Genomic DNA, 24,188 nt, shown 5'->3' on the forward strand with positions numbered 1-24,188 from the left:
TTTCCAAAATCTTATAAGGACCGATGAAGCGAGGCTTGAATTTAGGAGAGGAGACCTTCATAGGAACATACCGAGAAGACAGCCATACCAAATCCCCAACACGAAGTCGGGGACCCACACCGCGACGGCGGTTGGCAAAGCGCTGAGCCTTCTCCTGTGACAACTTCAAATTGTCCACCACATGGTTCCAAATCTGCTGCAACCTATCCACCACAGAATCCACCCCAGGACAGTCAGAAGGCTCAACCTGACCCGAGGAAAAACGAGGATGAAAACCAGAATTGCAGAAAAACGGCGAAAACAAAGTAGCAGAACTAGCCCGATTATTAAGGGGCAAACTCGGCCAATGGCAAAAAAGTCACCCAATCATCCTGATCAGCAGAAACAAAACATCTTAAATAAGTTTCCAAGGTCTGATTAGTTCGCTCGGTTTGGCCATTCGTCTGAGGATGGAAGGCCGACGAAAAAGACAAATCAATGCCCATCTTAGCACAAAAGATCCGCCAAAATCTGGACACAAACTGGGATCCTCTGTCAGACACAATATTTTCAGGGATGCCGTGCAAGCGAACCACATTCTGAAAAAATAGAGGAACCAAATCGGAGGAGGAAGGCAACTTAGGCAAGGGCACCAAATGGACCATTTTGGAAAAACGATCACACACCACCCAGATGACAGACATTCTCTGAGAGACTGGAAGATCCGAAATAAAATCCATGGAAATGTGCGTCCAAGGCCTCTTCGGGACAGGCAAAGGCAAAAGCAAACCGCTGGCACGAGAACAGCAAGGCTTAGCCCGAGCACAAATCCCACAGGACTGCACAAAGGAACGCACATCCCGCGACAAGGAAGGCCACCAGAAGGACCTAGCCACCAAATCTCTGGTACCAAAAATCCCAGGATGGCCTGCCAACACCGAAGAATGAACCTCGGAAATAACTCTGCTGGTCCATCTATCTGGGACAAACAGTCTCTCTGGTGGGCAACGGTCAGGTCTATCCGCCTGAAATTTCTGCAGCACTCGTCGCAAATCTGGGGAAATGGCAGACAAAATCACTCCCTCTCTGAGGATACCAGCCGGCTCTGAAACTCCCGGAGAGTCAGGCACAAAACTCCTAGAAAGAGCATCAGCCTTCACGTTCTTCGAACCAGGCAGGTACGAGACCACGAAATCGAAACGGGAGAAAAACAACGACCAACGAGCCTGTCTAGGATTCAGCCGCTTGGACGACTCGAGATAAATCAGATTTTTGTGATCAGTCAAGACCACCACACGATGCTTAGCTCCCTCGAGCCAATGTCGCCACTCCTCAAATGCCCACTTCATAGCCAACAACTCCCGATTACCAACATCATAATTCCGCTCGGCAGACGAGAACTTTCTTGAAAAGAAAGCACAAGGTTTCATCACAGAGCAATCAGAGCTTCTCTGCGACAAAACAGCCCCTGCTCCAATCTCAGAAGCATCAACCTCGACCTGAAAAGGAAGAGAGACATCAGGCTGACACAAAACTGGAGCCGAAGAAAACCGGCGATTCAGCTCCCGAAAGGCTTCCACGGCCGCAGGAGACCAATTAGTCACATCAGAACCCTTCTTGGTCAAATCCATCAAGGGTTTAACCACGCCAGAAAAATTAGCAATGAAGCGACGGTAAAAATTAGCAAAACCCAAGAACTTCTGAAGACTCTTAACAGATGTAGGCTGAGTCCAGTCATGAATAGCCTGGACCTTGACTGGGTCCATCTCAATAGTAGAAGGAGAAAAAATAAAACCCAAAAAGGAAATCTTCTGTACTCCGAAGAGACATTTTGAGCCCTTCACAAATAAGGCATTAGCACGCAGGACCTGAAATACCATCCTGACCTGCTTTACATGGGACTCCCAGTCCTCAGAAAAGACCAAAATGTCATCCAGATACACAATCATAAATTTATCCAGATATTCTCGGAAGATGTCATGCATGAAGGACTGGAACACAGAAGGAGCATTAGAGAGTCCAAAAGGCATCACCAAGTACTCAAAATGGCCTTCGGGCGTATTAACCCCTTCCTGACATCAGACGTACTATCCCGTCGAGGTGGGGTGGGCCCGTATGACCGCCAACGGGATAGTACGTCATCACCGATCAGCGGCGCTCACGGGGGGAGCGCGGCCGATCGCGGCCGGGTGTCAGCTGCATATCGCAGCTGACATCCGGCACTATGTGCCAGGAGCGGTCATGGACCGCCCCCGGCACATTAACCCCCGGCACACCGCGATCAAACATGATCGCAGTGTACCGGCGGTATAGGGAAGCATCGCGCAGGGAGGGGGCTCCCTGCGGGCTTCCCTGAGACCCCCGGAGCAACGCGATGTGATCGCGTTGCTGCGAGGGTCTCCTACCTCCTTCCTGGCTGCAGGTCCCGGATCCAAGATGGCCGCGGCATCCGGGTCCTGCAGGGAAGGAGGTGGCTTACCGAGTGTCTGCTCAGAGCAGACACTTGGTAAGCCTGCAGCCCTGCACAGCAGATCGTCGATCTGGCAGAGTGCTGTGCACACTGCCAGATCAATGATCTGTGATGTCCCCCCCTGGGACAAAGTAAAAAAAAAATTTTTCCACATGTGTAAAAAAAAAAAAAATCCTAAATAAATAATAAAAAAATATATATATTATTCCCATAAATACATTTCTTTATCTAAATAAAAAAACAAAACAATAAAAGTACACATATTTAGTATCGCCGCGTCCGTAACGACCCAACCTATAAAACTGCCCCACTAGTTAACCCCTTCAGTAAACACCGTAAGAAAAAAAAAAAAAACGAGGCAAAAAACAACGCTTTATTACCATACCGCCGAACAAAAAGTGGAATAACACGCGATCAAAAAGACTGATATAAATATCCATGGTACCGCTGAAAACGTCATCTTGTCCCGCAAAAAACAAGCCGCCATACAGCATCATCAGCAAAAAAATAAAAAAGTTATAGTCCTGAGAATAAAGCGATACCAAAATAATTATTTTTTCTATATTTTAGTTTTTATCGTATAAAAGCGCCAAAACATAAAAAAATGATATAAATGAGATATCGCTGTAATCATACTGACCCGACGAATAAAAATGCTTTATCAATTTTACCAAACGCGGAACGGTATAAACGCCTCTCCCAAAAGAAATTCATGAATAGCTGGTTTTTGGTCATTCTGCCTCACAAAAATCGGAATAAAAAGCGATCAAAAACGGTCACGTGTCCGAAAATGTTACCAATAAAAACGTCAACTCGTCCCGCAAAAAACAAGACCTCACATGACTCTGTGGAGCAAAATGTGGAAAAATTATAGGTCTCAAAATGTGGAGACGCAAAAACTTTTTTGCTATAAAAAGCGTCGCTGGTTTCACACTTGCGTTTTTGTCTGCAGCGTTTTTTGCACAAAAAAACGCATGCGTTTTTTCCCTATATTTAACCCCTTCCTGACATCTGACGTACTATCCCGTCGAGGTGGGGTGGGCCCGTATGACCGCCGACGGGATAGTACGTCATACGCGATCAGCGGCGCTCACGGGGGGAGCGCCGCCGATCGCGGCCGGGTGTCAGCTGATTATCACAGCTGACATCCGGCACTATGTGCCAGGAGCGGTCACGGACCGCCCCCGGCACATTAACCCCCGGCACACCGCGATCAAACATGATCGCGATGTGCCGGCGGTGCAGGGAAGCATCGCGCAGGGAGGGGGCTCCCTGCGGGCTTCCCTGAGCCCCCCGCAGCAACGCGATGTGATCGCGTTGCTGCGAGGGTCTTACCTCCCTCCCTGCAGCTCCCAGACCCGGATCCAAGATGGCCGCGGATCCGGGTCCTGCAGGGAGGGAGGTGGCTTCACAGACGCCTGCTCAGAGCAGGCACTGTGAAGCAGCCTGCACTTTCCTCAGATCGGTGATCTGTCAGAGTGCTATGCAAACTGGCAGATCACCGATCTGTATTGTCCCCCCCTGGGGCAAAGTAAAAAAGTTAAAAAAAATTTTTTCCAAATGTGTAAAAAAAAAAAAAAAAAATATTCCAAAATAATGAAAAAAAAAAAAAAATATTATTCCCATAAATACATTTCTTTATCTAAATAAAATAAAAAAAACAATAAAAGTACACATATTTAGTATCGCCGCGTCCGTAACGACCCAACCTATAAAACTGCCCCACTAGTTAACCCCTTCAGTAAACACCGTAAGAAAAAAAAAAAAAAAACGAGGCAAAAAACAACGCTTTATTACCATACCGCCGAACAAAAAGTGGAATAACACGCGATCAAAAAGACGGATATAAATAACCATGGTACCGCTGAAAACGTCATCTTGTCCCACAAAAAACGAGCCGCCATACAGCATCATCAGCAAAAAAATAAAAAAGTTATAGTCCTGAGAATAAAGCGATACCAAAATAATTATTTTTTCTATAAAATAGTTTTTATCGTATAAAAGCGCCAAAACATAAAAAAATTATATAAATGAGATATCGCTGTAATCGTACTGACCCGACGAATAAAACTGCTTTATCAATTTTACCAAACGCGGAACGGTATAAACGCCTCTCCCAAAAGAAATTCATGAATAGCTGGTTTTTGGTCCTTCTGCCTCACAAAAATCGGAATAAAAAGTGATCAAAAATGGTCACGTGTCCGAAAATGTTACCAATAAAAACGTCAACTCGTCCCACAAAAAACAAGACCTCACATGACTCTGTGGACCAAAATGTGGAAAAATTATAGGTCTCAAAATGTGGAGACGCAAAAACTTTTTTGCTATAAAAAGCGTCTTTTAGGCTGGTTTCACACTTGCGTTTTTATCTGCATGCGTTTTTTAAAAAAACGCATGTGTGAAAAAATGCATGTAAACGTGGTAAAACGCATGCGTTTTTAGACGCATGCGTTTTTATAGAAAAACACAAGAAAACAAACAAAAAAAAAAACCCTACCCCTAACCCTACCCCTAACCTGAAATACGTGGCACTAAAATATACGTTTATATACGTATATAAGTGCCACGATATTTCAGTGGCCACGTATATAAGTGCCACGTATATAAGTGCCACGTATATAAGTGCCACGTACTTAAGTGCCACGTACTTAAGTGCCACGTACTTAAGTGCCACGTATTTACGTGCCACGTATTTACGTGCCACGTATTTACGTGCCACGTATTTAAGTGCCACGTACTTAAGTGCCACGTACTTAAGTGCCACGTATTTACGTGCCACGATATTTCAGTGCCACGTATAACCACATAGTTATAGTATTTATAGTACGTGGCACTGAAATACGTGGCACTGAAATATCGTGGCACTGAAACACGTGGCACTGAAACACGTGGCACTGAAACACGTGGCACTTAAATATGTGGCACTTAAATATGTGGCACTTAAATACGTGGCACTTAAATACGTGGCACTTATGACTGTCAGAAAATGTTCATTAAACGGTTAGAGGTGAGGTTAGGGGTAGGGTTAGGGTTACCGTTGGGATTAGGGTTAGGGGTGTGTTTGGGTTAGGGTTTCAGGTAGAATTGGGGAGTTTCCACTGTTCAGGCACATCAGGGGCTCTCCAAACGCGACATGGCGTCCGATCTCAATTCCAGCCAATTCTGCGTTGAAAAAGTAAAACAGTGCTCCTTCCCTTCCGAGCTCTCCCGTGCGTCCAAAAAGGGGTTTATCCCAACATATGGGTTATCAGCGTACTCGGGACAAATTGAACAACAACTTCTGGGGTCCAAGTTCTCTTGTTATCCTTGGGAAAATAAAAATTTGGGGGGCTAAAAATCATTTTTGTGGGAAAAAAATATGTTTTATTTTCACGGCTCTGCGTTGTAAACTGTAGTGAAACACTTGGGGGTTCAAAGTTCTCACAACACATCTAGATAAGTTCCTTGGGAGGTCTAGTTTCCAATATGGGGTCACTTGTGGGGGGTTTGTACTGTTTGGGTACATCAGGGGCTCTGCAAATGCAACGTGACACCTGCAGACCAATCCATTTAAGTCTGCATTCCAAATGGCGCTCCTTCCCTTCCGAGCTCTGTCATGTGCCCAAACAGTGGTTACCCCCCACATAGGGGGTATCAGCGTACTCAGGACAAATTGGAAAACAACTTTTAGGGTCCAATTTATTCTGTTACCCTTGTAAAAATACAAAGCTGGGGGCTAAAAAATCATTTTTGTGAAAAAAAAAAAGAATTTTTATTTTCACGGCTTTGCGTTACAAACTGTAGTGAAACACTTGGGGGTTCAAAGTTCTCACAACACATCTAGATAAGTTCCTTGGGAGGTCTAGTTTCCAATATGGGGTCACTTGTGGGGGGTTTGTACTGTTTGGGTACATCAGGGGCTCTGCAAATGCAACGTGACGCCTGCAGACCAATCCATTTAAGTCTGCATTCCAAATGGCGCTCCTTCCCTTCCGAGCTCTGTCATGTGCCCAAACAGTGGTTACCCCCCACATAGGGGGTATCAGCGTACTCAGGACAAATTGGAAAACAACTTTTAGGGTCCAATTTATTCTGTTACCCTTGTAAAAATACAAAGCTGGGGGCTAAAAAATCATTTTTGTGAAAAAAAAAAAGAATTTTTATTTTCACGGCTTTGCGTTACAAACTGTAGTGAAACACTTGGGGGTTCAAAGTTCTCACAACACATCTAGATAAGTTCCTTGGGAGGTCTAGTTTCCAATATGGGGTCACTTGTGGGGGGTTTGTACTGTTTGGGTACATCAGGGGCTCTGCAAATGCAACGTGACGCCTGCAGACCAATCCATTTAAGTCTGCATTCCAAATGGCGCTCCTTCCCTTCCGAGCTCTGTCATGTGCCCAAACAGTGGTTACCCCCCACATAGGGGGTATCAGCGTACTCAGGACAAATTGGAAAACAACTTTTAGGGTCCAATTTATTCTGTTACCCTTGTAAAAATACAAAGCTGGGGGCTAAAAAATCATTTTTGTGAAAAAAAAAAAAGAATTTTTATTTTCACGGCTCTGCGTTATAATCTGTAGTGAAACACTTGGGGGTGCAAAGCTCTCAAAACACATCTAGATAAGTTCCTTAGGGGGTCTAATTTCCAAAATGGTGTCATTTGTGGGGGGTTTCAATGTTTAGGCACATCAGGGGCTCTCCAAACGCAACATGGCGTCCCATCTCAATTCCAGTCAATTTTGCATTGAAAAGTCAAATGGCGCTCCTTCCCTTCCAAGCTCTGCCATGCGCCCAAACAGTGGTTTACCCCAACATATGGGGTATCTGCGTACTCAGGACAAATTGCACAACGTTTTTTGGGGACCAATTTCTTCTCTTACCCTTGGGAAAATAAAAAATTGGGGGCGAAAAGATCATTTTTGTGAAAAAATATGATTTTTTATTTTTACGGCTCTGCATTATAAACTTCTGTGAAGCACTTGGTGGGTCAAAGTGCTCACCACACATCTAGATAAGTTCCTTAGGGGGTCTACTTTCCAAAATGGTGTCATTTGTAGGAGGTTTCAATGTTTAGGCACATCAGGGGCTCTCCAAACGCAACATGGTGTCCCATCTCAATTCCAGTCAATTTTGCATTGAAAAGTCAAATGGCGCTCCTTCACTTCCGAGCTCTGCCATGCGCCCAAACAGTGGTTTACCCCAACATATGGGGTATCTGCGTACTCAGGACAAATTGCACAACATTTTTTGGGGACCAATTTCTTCTCTTACCCTTGGGAAAATAAAAAATTGGGGGCGAAAAGATCATTTTTGTGAAAAAATATGATTTTTTATTTTTACGGCTCTGCATTATAAACTTCTGTGAAGCACTTGGTGGGTCAAAGTGCTCACCACACATCTAGATAAGTTCCTTAGGGGGTCTACTTTCCAAAATGGTGTCACTTGTAGGGGGTTTCAATGTTTAGGCACATCAGGGGCTCTCCAAACGCAACATGGCGTCCCATCTCAATTCCAGTCAATTTTGCATTGAAAAGTCAAATGGCGCTCCTTCCCTTCCAAGCTCTGCCATGCGCCCAAACAGTGGTTTACCCCAACATATGGGGTATCTGCGTACTCAGGACAAATTGCACAACATTTTTTGGGGACCAATTTCTTCTCTTACCATTGGGAAAATAAAAAATTGGGGGCGAAAAGATCATTTTTGTGAAAAAATATGATTTTTTATTTTTACGGCTCTGCATTATAAACTTCTGTGAAGCACTTGGTGGGTCAAAGTGCTCACCACACATCTAGATAAGTTCCTTAGGGGGTCTACTTTCCAAAATGGTGTCACTTGTAGGGGGTTTCAATGTTTAGGCACATCAGGGGCTCTCCAAACGCAACATGGCGTCCCATCTCAATTCCAGTCAATTTTGCATTGAAAAGTCAAATGGCGCTCCTTCCCTTCCAAGCTCTGCCATGCGCCCAAACAATGGTTTACACCCACATATGGGGTATCAGCGTACTCAGGACAAATTGTACAACAACTTTTGCAGTCTATTTTCTCCTGTTACCCTTGGTAAAATAAAACAAATTGGAGCTGAAATAAATTTTGTGTGAAAAAAAATTAAATGTTCATTTTTATTTAAACATTCCAAAAATTCCTGTGAAACACCTGAAGGGTTAATAAACTTCTTGAGTGTGGTTTTGAGCACCTTGAGGGGTGCAGTTTTTAGAATGGTGTCACACTTGGGTATTTTCTATCATACAGACCCCTCAAAATGACTTCAAATGAGATGTGGTCCCTAAAAAAAAATGGTGTTGTAAAAATGAGAAATTTCTGGTCAACTTTTAACCCTTATAACTCCCTAACAAAAAAAAATTTTGGTTCCAAAATTGTGCTGATGTAAAGTAGACATGTGGGAAATGTTACTTATTAAGTATTTTGCGTGACATATGTCTGTGATTTAAGGGCATAAAAATTCAAAGTTGGAAAATTGCAAAATTTTCAAAATTTTCGCCAAATTTCCGTTTTTTTCACAAATAAACGCAAGTTATATCGAAGAAATTTTACCACTATCATGAAGTACAATATGTCACAAGAAAACAATGTCAGAATCGCCAAGATCCGTTGAAGCGTTCCAGAGTTATAACCTCCTAAAGGGACAGTGGTCAGAATTGTAAAAATTGGCCCGGTCATTAACGTGCAAACCACCCTTGGGGGTGAAGGGGTTAACATTGAAAACGCATGCGGTTTTTTTGTACGCGTTTGGTCGCGTTTTCAAACGCATGCGGTTTTTTTCTGCATGCGTTCATTTTCAGAAATACAACCTGCAGTATTTTCTTGCGTTTTTAAGCACATGCGTTTGTTTGCGTTAAAAACGCAGGCATTTTTATCGAAAAAAAACAGAAAACACACTGAAAAGCCACCCACCACCATCAAGGTGATAAAGGGATCCAAACCCTAACCCTAACTCTACCCCTAACCTCACCCCTAACCGTTTAATGAACATTTTCTGACAGTCATAGTGCCACGTATTTCAGTGCCACGTATTTCAGTGCCACGTATTTCAGTGCCACGTGTTTCAGTGCCACGTATTTCAGTGCCACGTATCACGTATTTCAGTGCCACGTATCACGTATTTCAGTGCCACGTATCACGTATTTCAGTGCCACATATTTTAGTACCACGTATTTCAGTTGCACGTATTTCAGTGCCACGTATTTCAGTGCCACGTATTTCAGTGCCACGTATTTCAGTGCCACGTATTTCAGTGCCACGTATTTCAGTGCCATGTATTTCAGTGCCACGTATCACGTATTTCAGTGCCACGTGTTTCAGTGCCACGTATTTAAGTGCCACGTATCACGTATTTCAGTGCCACGTATTTCAGTGCCACGTATTTCAGTGCCACGTATTTCAGTGCCACGTATTTCAGTCACGTTTAGGGTTAGGGTTAGGGGTAGGGTTAGGGTTAGGGTTAGGGCTAGGGTTGGAGGTAAAGTTAGGGTTGGGGCTAAAGTTAGGGTTGGGGCTAAAGTTAGGGTTAGGGTTTGGATTACATTTACGTTTGGATTAGGGTTGGGATTAGAATTATGGGTGTGTCAGGGCTAGGGGTGTGGTTAGGGTTACCGTTGGGATTAGGGTTAGGGGTGTGTTTGGGTTAGGGTTTCAGGTAGAATTGGGGAGTTTCCACTGTCCAGGCACATCAGGGGGTCTCCAAGCGCGACATGGCGTCCAATCTCAATTCCAGCCAATTCTGCGTTGAAAAAGTAAAACAGTGCTCCTTCCCTTCCGAGCTCTCCCGTGCGCCCAAAAAGGGGTTTACCCCAACATATGTGTTATCAGCGTACTCGGGACAAATTGAACAACAACTTCTGGGGTCCAAGTTCTCTTGTTATCCTTAGGAAAATAAAAATTTGGGGGGCTAAAAATCATTTTTGTGGGAAAAAAAAGATGTTTTATTTTCACGGCTCTGCGTTATAAACTGTAGTGAAACACTTGGGGGTTCAAAGTTCTCACAACACATCTAGATAAGTTCCTTGGGAGGTCTAGTTTCCAATATGGGGTCACTTGTGGGGGGTTTGTACTGTTTGGGTACATCAGGGGCTCTGCAAATGCAACGTGACGCCTGCAGACCAATCCATTTAAGGCTGCATTCCAAATGGCGCTCCTTCCCTTCCGAGCTCTGTCATGCACCCAAACAGTGGTTCCCCCACACATGTGGGGTATCAGCGTACTCAGGACAAATTGGACAACAACTTTTGGGGTCTAATTTATCCTGTTACCCTTGTGAAAATACAAAACTGGGGGCTAAAAAATCATTTTTGTGAAAAAAAAAAGAATTTTTATTTTCACGGCTTTGCGCTATAAACTTTAGTGAAACACTTGGGGGTTCAAAGTTCTCAAAACACATCTAGATAAGTTCCTTGGGAGGTCTAGTTTCCAATATGGGGTCACTTGTGGGGGGTTTGTACTGTTTGGGTACATCAGGGGCTCTGCAAATGCAACGTGACGGCTGCTGACCAATCCATTTAAGTCTGCATTCCAAATGGCGCTCCTTCCCTTCCGAGCTCTGTCATGCGCCCAAACAGTGGTTCCCTCCCACATATGGGGTATCAGCGTACTCAGGACAAATTGGAAAACAAATTTTGGGGTCCAATTTATTCTGTTACCCTTGTAAAAATACAAAGCTGGGTGCTAAAAAATCATTTTTGAGAAAAAAAATAAAAATTATTTTCACGGCTCTGCGTTATAATCTGTAGTGAAACACTTGGGGGTTCAAAGCTCTCAAAACACATCTAAATAAGTTCCTTAGGGGGTCTACTTTCCAAAATGGTGTCACTTGTAGGGAGTTTCAATGTTTAGGCACATCAGGGGCTCTCCAAACGCAACATGGCGTCCCATCTCAATTCCAGTCAATTTTGCATTGAAAAGTCAAATGGCGCTCCTTCCCTTCCAAGCTCTGCCATGCGCCCAAACAATGGTTTACACCCACATATGGGGTATCAGCGTACTCAGGACAAATTGCACAACATTTTTTGGGGTCCAATTTCTTCTCTTACCCTTGGGAAAATAAAAAATTGGGGGCGAAAAGATCATTTTTGTGAAAAAATATGATTTTTTATTTTTACGGCTCTGCATTATAAACTTCTGTGAAGCACTTGGTGGGTCAAAGTGCTCACCACACATCTAGATAAGTTCCTTAGGGGGTCTACTTTCCAAAATGGTGTCACTTGTAGGGAGTTTCAATGTTTAGGCACATCAGGGGCTCTCCAAACGCAACATGGCGTCCCATCTCAATTCCAGTCAATTTTGCATTGAAAAGTCAAATGGCGCTCCTTCCCTTCCAAGCTCTGCCATGCGCCCAAACAATGGTTTACACCCACATATGGGGTATCATCGTACTCAGGACAAATTGCACAACATTTTTTGGGGTCCAATTTCTTCTCTTACCCTTGGGAAAATAAAAAATTGGGGGCAAAAAGATCATTTTTGTGAAAAAATATGATTTTTTATTTTTACGGCTCTGCATTATAAACTTCTGTGAAGCACTTGGTGGGTCAAAGTGCTCACCACACATCTAGATAAGTTCCTTAGGGGGTCTACTTTCCAAAATGGTGTCACTTGTAGGGAGTTTCAATGTTTAGGCACATCAGGGGCTCTCCAAACGCAACATGGCGTCCCATCTCAATTCCAGTCAATTTTGCATTGAAAAGTCAAATGGCGCTCCTTCCCTTCCAAGCTCTGCCATGCGCCCAAACAATGGTTTACACCCACATATGGGGTATCAGCGTACTCAGGACAAATTGCACAACATTTTTTGGGGTCCAATTTCTTCTCTTACCCTTGGGAAAATAAAAAATTGGGGGCGAAAAGATCATTTTTGTGAAAAAATATGATTTTTTATTTTTACGGCTCTGCATTATAAACTTCTGTGAAGCACTTGGTGGGTCAAAGTGCTCACCACACATCTAGATAAGTTCCTTAGGGGGTCTACTTTCCAAAATGGTGTCACTTGTAGGGAGTTTCAATGTTTAGGCACATCAGGGGCTCTCCAAACGCAACATGGCGTCCCATCTCAATTCCAGTCAATTTTGCATTGAAAAGTCAAATGGCGCTCCTTCCCTTCCAAGCTCTGCCATGCGCCCAAACAATGGTTTACACCCACATATGGGGTATCATCGTACTCAGGACAAATTGCACAACATTTTTTGGGGTCCAATTTCTTCTCTTACCCTTGGGAAAATAAAAAATTGGGGGCAAAAAGATCATTTTTGTGAAAAAATATGATTTTTTATTTTTACGGCTCTGCATTATAAACTTCTGTGAAGCACTTGGTGGGTCAAAGTGCTCACCACACATCTAGATAAGTTCCTTAGGGGGTCTACTTTCCAAAATGGTGTCACTTGTAGGGAGTTTCAATGTTTAGGCACATCAGGGGCTCTCCAAACGCAACATGGCGTCCCATCTCAATTCCAGTCAATTTTGCATTGAAAAGTCAAATGGCGCTCCTTCCATTCCAAGCTCTGCCATGCGCCCAAACAATGGTTTACACCCACATATGGGGTATCAGCGTACTCAGGACAAATTGCACAACATTTTTTGGGGTCCAATTTCTTCTCTTACCCTTGGGAAAATAAAAAATTGGGGGCGAAAAGATCATTTTTGTGAAAAAATATGATTTTTTATTTTTACGGCTCTGCATTATAAACTTCTGTGAAGCACTTGGTGGGTCAAAGTGCTCACCACACATCAAGATAAGTTCCTTAGGGGGTCTACTTTCCAAAATGGTGTCACTTGTAGGGGGTTTCAGTGTTTAGGCACATCAGGGGCTCTCCAAACGCAACATGGCGTCCCATCTCAATTCCAGTCAATTTTGCATTGAAAAGTCAAATGGCGCTCCTTTCCTTCCGAGCTCTGCCATACGCCCAAACAGTGGTTTACCCTCACATATGGGGTATCAGCGTACTCAGGACAAATTGTACAACAACTTTGGGGGTCCATTTTCTCCTGTTACCCTTGGTAAAATAAAACAAATTGGAGCTGAAATAAATTGTGTGTGAAAAAAAGTTAAATGTTCATTTTTATTTAAACATTCCAAAAATTCCTGTGAAACACCTGAAGGGTTAATAAACTTCTTGAATGTGGTTTTGAGCACCTTGAGGGGTGCAGTTTTTAGAATGGTGTCACACTTGAGTATTTTCTATCATATAGACCCCTCAAAATGACTTCAAATGAGATGTGGTCCCTAAAAAAAAATGGTGTTGTAAAAATGAGAAATTGCTGGTCAACTTTTAACCCTTATAACTCCGTCACAAAAAAAAATTTTGGTTCCAAAATTGTACTGATGTAAAGTAGACATGTGGGAAATGTTACTTATTAAGTATTTTGCCTGACATATGTCTGTGATTTAAGGGCATAAAAATTCAAAGTTGAAAAATTGCAAAATTTTCAAAATTTTCGCCAAATTTCCATTTTTTTCACAAATAAACGCAAGTTATATCGAATAAATTTTACCACTAACATGAAGTACAATATGTCACGAGAAAACAATGTCAGAATCGCCAAGATCCGTCAAAGCGTTCCAGAGTTATAGCCTCATAAAGGGACAGTGGTCAGAATTGTAAAAATTGGCCCGGTCATTAACGTGCAAACCACCCTTGGGGGTGAAGGGGTTAAATGCTGTTTTCCATTCATCCCCCTGCTTAATACGCACAAGGTTATACGCACCACGAAGATCTATCTTGGTGAACCAACTGGACCCCTTAATCCGAGCAAACAGATCAGATAATAATGGCAAAGGATACTGAAATTTGACCGTGATTTTATTTAGAAGACGATAATCTATACAAGGTCTCAGAGAACCATCCTTTTTGGCCACAAAAAAGAATCCTGCACCAAGAGGGGAGGAGGACGGGCGAATATGTCCCTTCTCTAAAGACTCCTTTATATAACTCCGCATCGCGGCATGTTCTGGTACAGACAAATTAAAAAGTCGTCCCTTAGGGAACTTACTACCTGGAATCAAATTTATAGCACAATCACAATCACTGTGAGGAGGCAGGGCACCGGATCTGGGCTCATCAAATACATCCTGGTAGTCCGACAAAAACTCAGGGACCTCAGAAGGAGTGGAAGAAGCAATTGACACCAAAGGAGCATCGCCATGAATCCCCTGGCAACCCCAACTTGAAACAGACATAGCTTTCCAATCCAGAACTGGATTATGGGCCTGCAGCCATGGCAGACCCAAAACGACAACATCATGCAAATTATGCAGCACAAGAAAGCGAATCACCTCCTGATGTACAGGAGTCATGCACATGGTCACTTGAGTCCAATACTGAGGCTTATTCTCAGCCAATGGTGTAGCATCAATTCCCCTCAGTGGAATAGGGAATTCCAAAGGCTCCAGAACAAAACCACAGCGCCTGGCAAACAACAAATCCATCAGGTTCAGGGCAGCACCTGAATCCACAAAAGCCATAACTGAGTAGGATGACAAAGAAAAAATTAAAGTAACAGACAAAATGAATTTAGGCTGTATAGTACCAACGGTGACAGATTTAGCGATTTTTTTTACGCGCTTAGAGCATGCTGAGATAACATGAGTTGAATCACCACAGTAAAAGCACAACCCATTTTGACGTCTATGATTTTGCCGCTCAATTCTGGTCAGAATTCGGTCACATTGCATAGACTCAGGTCTCTGTTCAGAAAACACCGCCAGATGGTGCGCAGATTTGCGCTCCCGCAAACGCCGATCAATCTGAATGGCCAAAGCCATTGAGTCATTCAGACTTGCAGGCGTGGGGAACCCCACCATAACATTCTTAATGGCTTCAGAAAGACCTTCTCTGAAATTTGCAGCCGGGGCACACTCATTCCATTGAGTAAGCACCGACCATTTCCGAAATTTTTGACAATACACCTCAGCTTCATCCTGGCCCTGAGAGAGAGCCAGCAAGGCCTTTTCTGCCTGGTTCTCAAGATTAGGTTCCTCATAAAGCAATCCAAGCGCCAGAAAAAACGCATCCACATTCAGCAATGCAGGATCTCCTGGCGCCAGGGAGAAAGCCCAATCTTGAGGGTCGCCACGTAACAGGGAGATAACAATTCTAACTTGCTGAGCGGAATCACCAGAGGAACGAGGTCTCAAAGAAAGAAATAATTTACAATTATTCTTAAAATTCAGAAACCTAGATCTATCTCCAGAAAACAACTCAGGAATAGGTACTTTTGGCTCAGACATAGGACTGTGAACAACAAAATCCTGAATGCTTTGCACCCTTGCAGCAAGATAATCCACACTAGAAGTCAGACTCTGAATATCCATGTCTGCAGCTGAACTCAAAGCCACCCAGAGATTAAAGGGATGAGAGAAGCTGGACAGACTGCAGCAAAGGGAGAGGAAAAAAAAAATTGTACTCAGGACTTCTCTTATCCCACTTCTGCGATGCATTAAACACTTTTTGGCCTGCTGTACTGTTATGATCCTTAGTGGCTGAGGATCACAGAATGGACTAGCTAAGTTACTGAACATAGAACAAGCTCTAGGGAGGTGGTAACTGGACTGACCGCAACTGATCCTAACAAACACACTAAAGGTAGCCGGTGAACGTGCCTAAATTCCTGGACGTCTCGACGCAGCCTGAGAAACTTGCTACCCCTATAGAGAAAATAAGACCTCACTTGCCTCAGAGAAATGACCCCAAAGATATAGGAAGCCCCCAACAAATAATAACGGTGAGGTAAGGGGAAAATACAAAACGTAGAAATGAAAACAGATTCAGCAAATGAGGCCCACTAATACTAGATAGCAGAAGACAGGCAGGGAACTGTGCGGTCAGTAAAAAACCCTATACAAAATATCCACGCTGAGAATTCAAGAACCCCCACACCAACTAACGGTGTGAGGGAGAAACTCAGCCCCCTAGAGCTACCAGCAAGCAAGGAAATCACATATTAGCAAGCTGGACAAGGACAAGTAAATAACCAAAAAACATATTGAACACTGATGAGCAAAAAATAACCAAACAGAAAACTTAGCTTCTCTTGGAGAGACTGATAGCGAAGGAATTCAGGAGGGATCAAAATAGCACTGAATACATCGACAGCAGGCAAACACTGAAAGTCCAGGTGAGCTAAATAGGAAACCAGCTAACAGATAACGAGACAGCTGATCCAGCCTCAGACCTGCAGAATGACACAAAGAGCCACCAGAGGGAGCCCAAAGACAGCACTCACACAGTACCACTTGTGACCACAAGAGGGAGCCCAAAAACAGAGTTCACAACAGTCCCCATACTTAGTGTCCCCCCAATATCACACCATCGTGTCCCTGGTATCCCCATCCTTAGTGGACTCCAATATCACACCATTGTGTCCCTGGGGTCCCTATCCTTAATGTACCCCCAATATCACACCATTGTGTCCCTGGTGTCCCCATCTTTACTGCCCCCAATATCACACCATTGTGTCCCTGGTGTCCCCATCCTTAGTGCACCCCAATATCACACCATTGTGTCCCTGGTGTCCCCATCTTTACTGCCCCCAATATCACACCATTATGTCCCTGGTGTCCCCATCCTTAGTGCACCCCAATATCACACCATCGTGTCCCTGGTGTCCCCATCCTTAGTGCACCCCAATATCACACCATTGTGTCCCTGGTGTCCATATCTTTACTGCCCCCAATATCACACCATTATGTCCCTGGTGTCCCCATCCTTAGTGCACCCCAATATCACACCATCGTGTCCCTGGCGTCCCCATCTTTAGTGCACCCCAATATCACTCCATTGTGTCCCTGGTGTCCCCATCCTTACTGCCTCCAATATCCCACTATTGTGTCTCTGGTGTCCCCATGCTTAGTGTCCCCCAAATATCACACTATTTTGTCCCTGGTGTCCCCATCCTTAGTGCCCCCAATATCACACCATTGTGTCCCTGGTGTCCCCATCCTTAGTGCCCCCAATATCACACCATTGTGTCCCTGGTGTCCCCATCCTTAGTGCCCCCAATATCACACCATTGTGTCCCTGGTGTCTCCATCCTTAGTGCCCCCAATATCACACTATTGTGTCCCTGGTGTCCCCATCCTTAGTGTCCCCCAATATCACACCACTGTGTCCCTGGTGTCCCCATCCTTAGTGCCCTCAATATCACACCATTGTGTCCGTGGTGTCCCCATCCTTAGTGTCCCCCAATATCTGACCCGTGTCCCTGGTGTCCCCATCCTTAGTGTCCCCCAGTATCACACCTCTGTGTCCCTGGTGTCCCCATCCTTAGTGTCCCCCAGTATCACACCACTGTGTCCCTGGTGTCCCCATCCTTAGTGTCCCCTAATATCACACCATTGCGTCCCTGGTGTCCCCATCCTTAGTGTCCCCCCAATATCACACCACTGTGTCCCTGGTGTCCCCATTCTTAGTGTCCCCCAATATCACACTACTGTGTCCCTGGTGTCCCCATCCTTAGTGCCCCCAAGATCACACCATTGTGTCCCTGGTGTTCCCATCCTGTGCGCCCCCCAATATCACACCACTGTGTCCCTGGTGTCCCCATCCTTAGTGTCCCCCAATATCACCATTACGTCCCTGATGTCCCCATCCTTAGTGCCCCCCAATATCACACCATTGTGTCCCTGGTGTCCCCATCCTTAGTGTCCCCCAATATCACACCATTATGTCCCTGGTGTCCCCATCCTTAGTGTCCCCCAGTATCACACCACTGTGTCCCTGGTGTCCCCATCTTTAGTGCCCCCAATATCACACCATTGTGTCCCTGGTGTCCCCATCCTTAGTGTCCCCCAGTATCACACCATTGTGTCCCTGGTGTCTCCATCCTTAGTGTCCCCCAGTATCACACCACTGTGTCCCTGGTGTCCCCATCCTTAGTGCACCCCAATATCACACCATTGTGTCCCTGGTGTCCATATCTTTACTGCCCCCAATATCACACCATTATGTCCCTGGTGTCCCCATCCTTAGTGCACCCCAATATCACACCATCGTGTCCCTGGCGTCCCCATCTTTAGTGCACCCCAATATCACTCCATTGTGTCCCTGGTGTCCCCATCCTTACTGCCTCCAATATCCCACTATTGTGTCTCTGGTGTCCCCATGCTTAGTGTCCCCCAAATATCACACTATTTTGTCCCTGGTGTCCCCATCCTTAGTGCCCCCAATATCACACCATTGTGTCCCTGGTGTCCCCATCCTTAGTGCCCCCAATATCACACCATTGTGTCCCTGGTGTCCCCATCCTTAGTGCCCCCAATATCACACCATTGTGTCCCTGGTGTCTCCATCCTTAGTGCCCCCAATATCACACTATTGTGTCCCTGGTGTCCCCATCCTTAGTGTCCCCCAATATCACACCACTGTGTCCCTGGTGTCCCCATCCTTAGTGCCCTCAATATCACACCATTGTGTCCGTGGTGTCCCCATCCTTAGTGTCCCCCAATATCTGACCCGTGTCCCTGGTGTCCCCATCCTTAGTGTCCCCCAGTATCACACCTCTGTGTCCCTGGTGTCCCCATCCTTAGTGTCCCCCAGTATCACACCACTGTGTCCCTGGTGTCCCCATCCTTAGTGTCCCCTAATATCACACCATTGCGTCCCTGGTGTCCCCATCCTTAGTGTCCCCCCAATATCACACCACTGTGTCCCTGGTGTCCCCATTCTTAGTGTCCCCCAATATCACACTACTGTGTCCCTGGTGTCCCCATCCTTAGTGCCCCCAAGATCACACCATTGTGTCCCTGGTGTTCCCATCCTGTGCGCCCCCCAATATCACACCACTGTGTCCCTGGTGTCCCCATCCTTAGTGTCCCCCAATATCACCATTACGTCCCTGATGTCCCCATCCTTAGTGCCCCCCAATATCACACCATTGTGTCCCTGGTGTCCCCATCCTTAGTGTCCCCCAATATCACACCATTATGTCCCTGGTGTCCCCATCCTTAGTGTCCCCCAGTATCACACCACTGTGTCCCTGGTGTCCCCATCTTTAGTGCCCCCAATATCACACCATTGTGTCCCTGGTGTCCCCATCCTTAGTGTCCCCCAGTATCACACCATTGTGTCCCTGGTGTCTCCATCCTTAGTGTCCCCCAGTATCACACCACTGTGTCCCTGGTGTCCCCATCCTTAGTGCCCCCAATATCACACCATTGTGTCCCTGGCGTCCCCATCCTTAGTGTCCCCCAGTATCACACCATTGTGTCCCTGGTGTCTCCATCCTTAGTGTCCCCCAGTATCACACCACTGTCTTCCTGGTGTCCCCATCCTTACTGCCCCCAATATCACACCAGTGCGTCCCTGGTGTCCCCATCCTTAGTGTCCCCCAATATCACACCATCGTGTCCCTGGTGTCCCCATCCTGTGCGTCCCCCCAATATCACACCATTGTGTCCCTGGTGTCCCCATCCTTAGTGTCCCCCAGTATCACACCATTGTGTCCCTGGTGTCTCCATCCTTTGTGTCCCCCAGTATCACACCACTGTGTCCCTGGTGTCCCCATCCTTAGTGCCCCCAATATCACACCATTGTGTCCCTGGTGTCCCCATCCTTAGTGTCCCCCAGTATCACACCATTGTGTCCCTGGTGTCCCCATCTTTAGTGCCCCCAATATCACACCATTGTGTCCCTGGTGTCCCCATCTTTAGTGTCCCCCAATATCACACCATTGTGTCCCTGGTGTCCCCATCCTTAGTGCCCCCAATATCACACCACTGTGTCCCTGGTGTCCCCATCCTTAGTGCCCCCAATATCACACCATTGTGTCCCTGGTGTCCCCATCCTTAGTGTCCCCCAGTATCACACCATTGTGTCCCTGGTGTCCCCATCTTTAGTGCCCCCAATATCACACCATTGTGTCCCTGGTGTCCCCATCTTTAGTGTCCCCCAATATCACACCATTGTGTCCGTGGTGTCCCCATCCTTAGTGTCCCCCAATATCACACCATTGTGTCCCCATCCTGTGCATCCCCCCAATATCACACCATGGTGTCCCTGGTGTCCCCATCCTTAGTGTCCCCCAATATCACACCATTGTGTCCCTGGTGTCCCCATCCTTAGTGTCTCCCAGTATCACACCATTGTGTCCCTGGTGTCCCCATCCTTAGTGTCCCCCAATATCACACCATTGTGTCCCTGGTGTCCCCATCCTTAGTGTCCCCCAATATCACACCATTGTGTCCCTGGTGTCCCCATCCTTAGTGTCCCCCAATATCACACCATTGTGTCCCTGGTGTCCCCATCCTGTGCGTCCCCCCAATATCACACCATTGTGTCCCTGGTGTCTCCATCCTTAGTGTCCCCCAGTATCACACCACTGTGTCCCTGGTGTCCCCATCCTTAATGCCCCCAATATCACACCACTGTGTGCCTGGTGTCATACCTCCCAACCGTCCCGATTTCAGCGTGACAGTCCCGCTTTGGCACTGGGGTCCCGCTGTCCCGCTTCGGGCATTTAAAATCCCGAATTTGCGGCCGCCGGTGAAGCCCCGCCCACTTCCGGGACGTAGAGAGAGCCCGATTAGGTTTGTGGCTGTTTTTTTTTTCTTATACATGCTGGGTCTCCTCCCGACCGATTCCCGCCCCCGCCCCCGCCCCCTGTGTGTGCGGCGCTGCCACGCTGAGGAAGAGAGCCAGCAGCGATCAAGATGAGAGGTCAGCGACTCACTACCTGAGGTGTGTGCACAGAGCTCCGGCGTCTCCTGCTCTTAGCTGCTATCCCGGCAGAGAAGGAGAGACGGGGGAGGTGCCGGGACAGTGCAGAGCTGTGAGCAGCCGGAGAAACTGAAGAGCTGCACATGGACAGATCAGCCGCCCCTGCACCACAGAGGAGATTGTGTGTGTGTGTGTGATGTGTGTGTGTGTGTGAGATGTGTGATGCTGCATTTGTGTGTGTGTCATGTGTGTATGAGGTATCTGGTGTGTGTGATGGCTGGGTGTGTGTGATGGCTGGGTGTGTGTGTGTGATGGCTGGGTGTGTGTGTGTGATGGCTGAGTGTGTGTGTGTGATGGCTGGGTGTGTGTGTGTGTGTGTGTGATGGCTGCATGTGTGTGATGGCTGCGTGTGTGTGTGTGTGTGATGGCTGCGTGTGTGATGGCTGCGTGTGTGTGTGTGATGGCTGCGTGTGTGTGTGTGATGACTGCGTGTGTGTGATGACTGCGTGTGTGTGTGATGACTGCGTGTTTGTGTGATGGCTGCGTGTGTGTGTGTGATGGCTGCGTGTGTGTGTGATGACTGCGTGTGTGTGTGATGGCTGTGTGTGTGTGTGATGGCTGCATGTGTGATGCATTTGTGTCAAAGCTGCATGTGTTTGTGAGCTGCGTTTGTGATGCTGCGTGTGTATGTGTGATACTGTGTGTGTGTGATGCTGCATGTGTGTGAGCTGCGTGCCTGTATGTCATTATACAGTATGGAGAACTGTGGCCATAATACAGTATGGAGCATCATGTGGGGTCATTATACAGTATGGAGCATCATGTGCAGTCATTATACAGTATGGAGCATCATGTGCGGTCATTATACAATATGGAACATCATGTGCAGCCAGTATACAGTATGGAGCATCATGTGTGGTCATTATACAATATGGAGCATCATGTGCAGTCATTATACAGTAAGGAGCATCATGTGCAGCCAGTATACAGTATGGAGCATCATGTGCGGTCATTATACAATATGGAGCATCATGTGTGGTCATTATACAGTATGGAGCATCATGTGCGGTCATTATACAGTATGGAGCATCATGTGCAGTCATTATACAGTATGGAGCATCATGTGCGGTCATTATACAGTATGGAGCATCATGTGCAGCCAGTATACAGTATGGAGCATCATGTGCGGTCATTATACAATATGGAGCATCATGTGTGGCCATTATACAGTATGGAGCATCATGTGTGTTCATTATACAGTATGGAGCATCATGTGCAGCCAGTATACAGTATGGAGCATCATGTGCGGTCATTATACAATATGGAGCATCATGTGCAGTCATTATACAGTATGGAGCATCATGTGCAGCCAGTATACAGTATGGAGCATCATGTGCGGTCATTATACAGTATGGAGCATCATGTGCGGTCATTATACAGTATGGAGCATCATGTGCGGCCAGTATACAGTATGGAGCATCATGTGCGGTCATTATACAGTATGGAGCATCATGTGCGGTCATTATACAATATGGAGCATCATGTGTGGCCATTATACAGTATGGAGCATCATGTGTGTTCATTATACAGTATGGAGCATCATATGCAGCCAGTATACAGTATGGAGCATCATGTGCGGTCATTATACAATATGGAGCATCATGTGCAGCCAGTATACAGTATGGAGCATCATGTGCGGTCATTATACAATATGGGGCATCATGTGCGGTCATTATACAGTATGGAGCATCATGTGCGGTCATTATACAGTATGGAGCATCATGTGCGTTCATTATACAGTATGGAGCATCATGTGCGGCCATTATACAGTATGCATGCGGTCATTATACAGTATGGAGCGTCATGTGCGGCCATTATACAGTATGCATGCGGTCATTATACAGTATGGAGCGTCATGTGCGGCCATTATACAGTATGCATGCGGTCATTATACAGTATGGAGCGTCATGTGCGGCCATTATACAGTATGCATGCGGTCATTATACAGTATGGAGCGTCATGTGTGTTCATTATACAGTATGGAGCGTCATGTGTGGCCATTATACAGTATGGGGCATCATGTGTGGTCATTATACAGTATGGAGCACTGTGTGGCCATATTTTTTTGTTTATAACTATTGTATATGAAACAGTGTGATCAGCAGTGCTAAATGGGTGTGCTTGGGACGTGGATATGGGTGTGACTAATTATGAATGGGTGTGGTCAGAGGCGTGGCCTAAAATTTGCCGCGGCGCGCTTCGCGCGCCGCAAACTTTGTCCCTCTTTCCCATCTTCAAAGGTTGGGAGGTATGCTGGTGTCCCCATCCTTAGTGCCCCCAATATCACACCATTGTGTCCCCATCTTTCACACACCCCAATATTTGGTATTAGCTTCACACAACATAAATGTCTACAAACAAGTAAAAATAAACAATCATTTATAAGAAACTCCTGATTTCGCGGGGACTTCCGGTGAGAAGAGGCGGGGGGCTACCGGCACTTGTCACTGCACAGACTGCTTCCAGTTTGCACCGCTCGCCTCAATGTACATTGATGACACGGTCTACGTGCGGTTTAGTTCTCTCATGCACCCACCTCTCTCTCTCCGGCTCCGGTGTAGCGGGTCACAAGCTGCCCTGAGAGAAGCGGAGCCGTTACCTAGCAACGCCCGGGACACCGGCCCCAAACTTCTCTACATAGTAACAAAGAAGAGACTTTCCAGAGCCCCGCCCACAATCCTGACTGGGCTCGCTGCTACGTCCCAGCGGCCGGCTATGGAACTGCAAGACGAATAGCAATGGGGAATCGGATTGTCAGATCACCCAGTAGTGCTGCTGGGAGGACTGGGCGGCTTTATCTATGGGGCAAAGCTAAAACCTGGACTTGTGACACTGTATCAGCCCACTATAAGCCAAGCAAGACCAAAGCTGTGCTAACCTCTATCCTGGCCAGTGATACACTGCAGAAAACTGCAGCAACAATAAGGCCATGTTCACACATTCAGTATTTGGTCAGTCTTTTACCTCAGTAAAATCAGCAGTGGAACACTCAGAGGAAAAGTGTAATAGAAACACGTCACCACTTCTGTATTTATCACC

General features: G+C 46.0%; 1 protein-coding gene across 3 annotated transcripts in view; it reads right to left on the minus strand.

Moving 5' to 3' along the window:
* TTC6 (tetratricopeptide repeat domain 6) overlaps positions 1-23,820 on the minus strand; it is a 255,994-nt gene extending 232,174 nt beyond the window's left edge. For all 3 annotated transcript variants that reach the window (XM_077262594.1, XM_077262599.1, XM_077262589.1), the window contains exon 1: positions 23,686-23,820. The gene's annotated coding sequence lies outside the window, so the exon portion shown is untranslated. The remainder of the gene's footprint in view (positions 1-23,685) is intronic.
* Between the last annotated feature and the right edge of the window lie 368 nt (positions 23,821-24,188).

This window comes from Ranitomeya variabilis, chromosome 1 (assembly GCF_051348905.1).
Source record: "Ranitomeya variabilis isolate aRanVar5 chromosome 1, aRanVar5.hap1, whole genome shotgun sequence".
NCBI classification, from domain to species: domain Eukaryota; kingdom Metazoa; phylum Chordata; class Amphibia; order Anura; family Dendrobatidae; genus Ranitomeya; species Ranitomeya variabilis.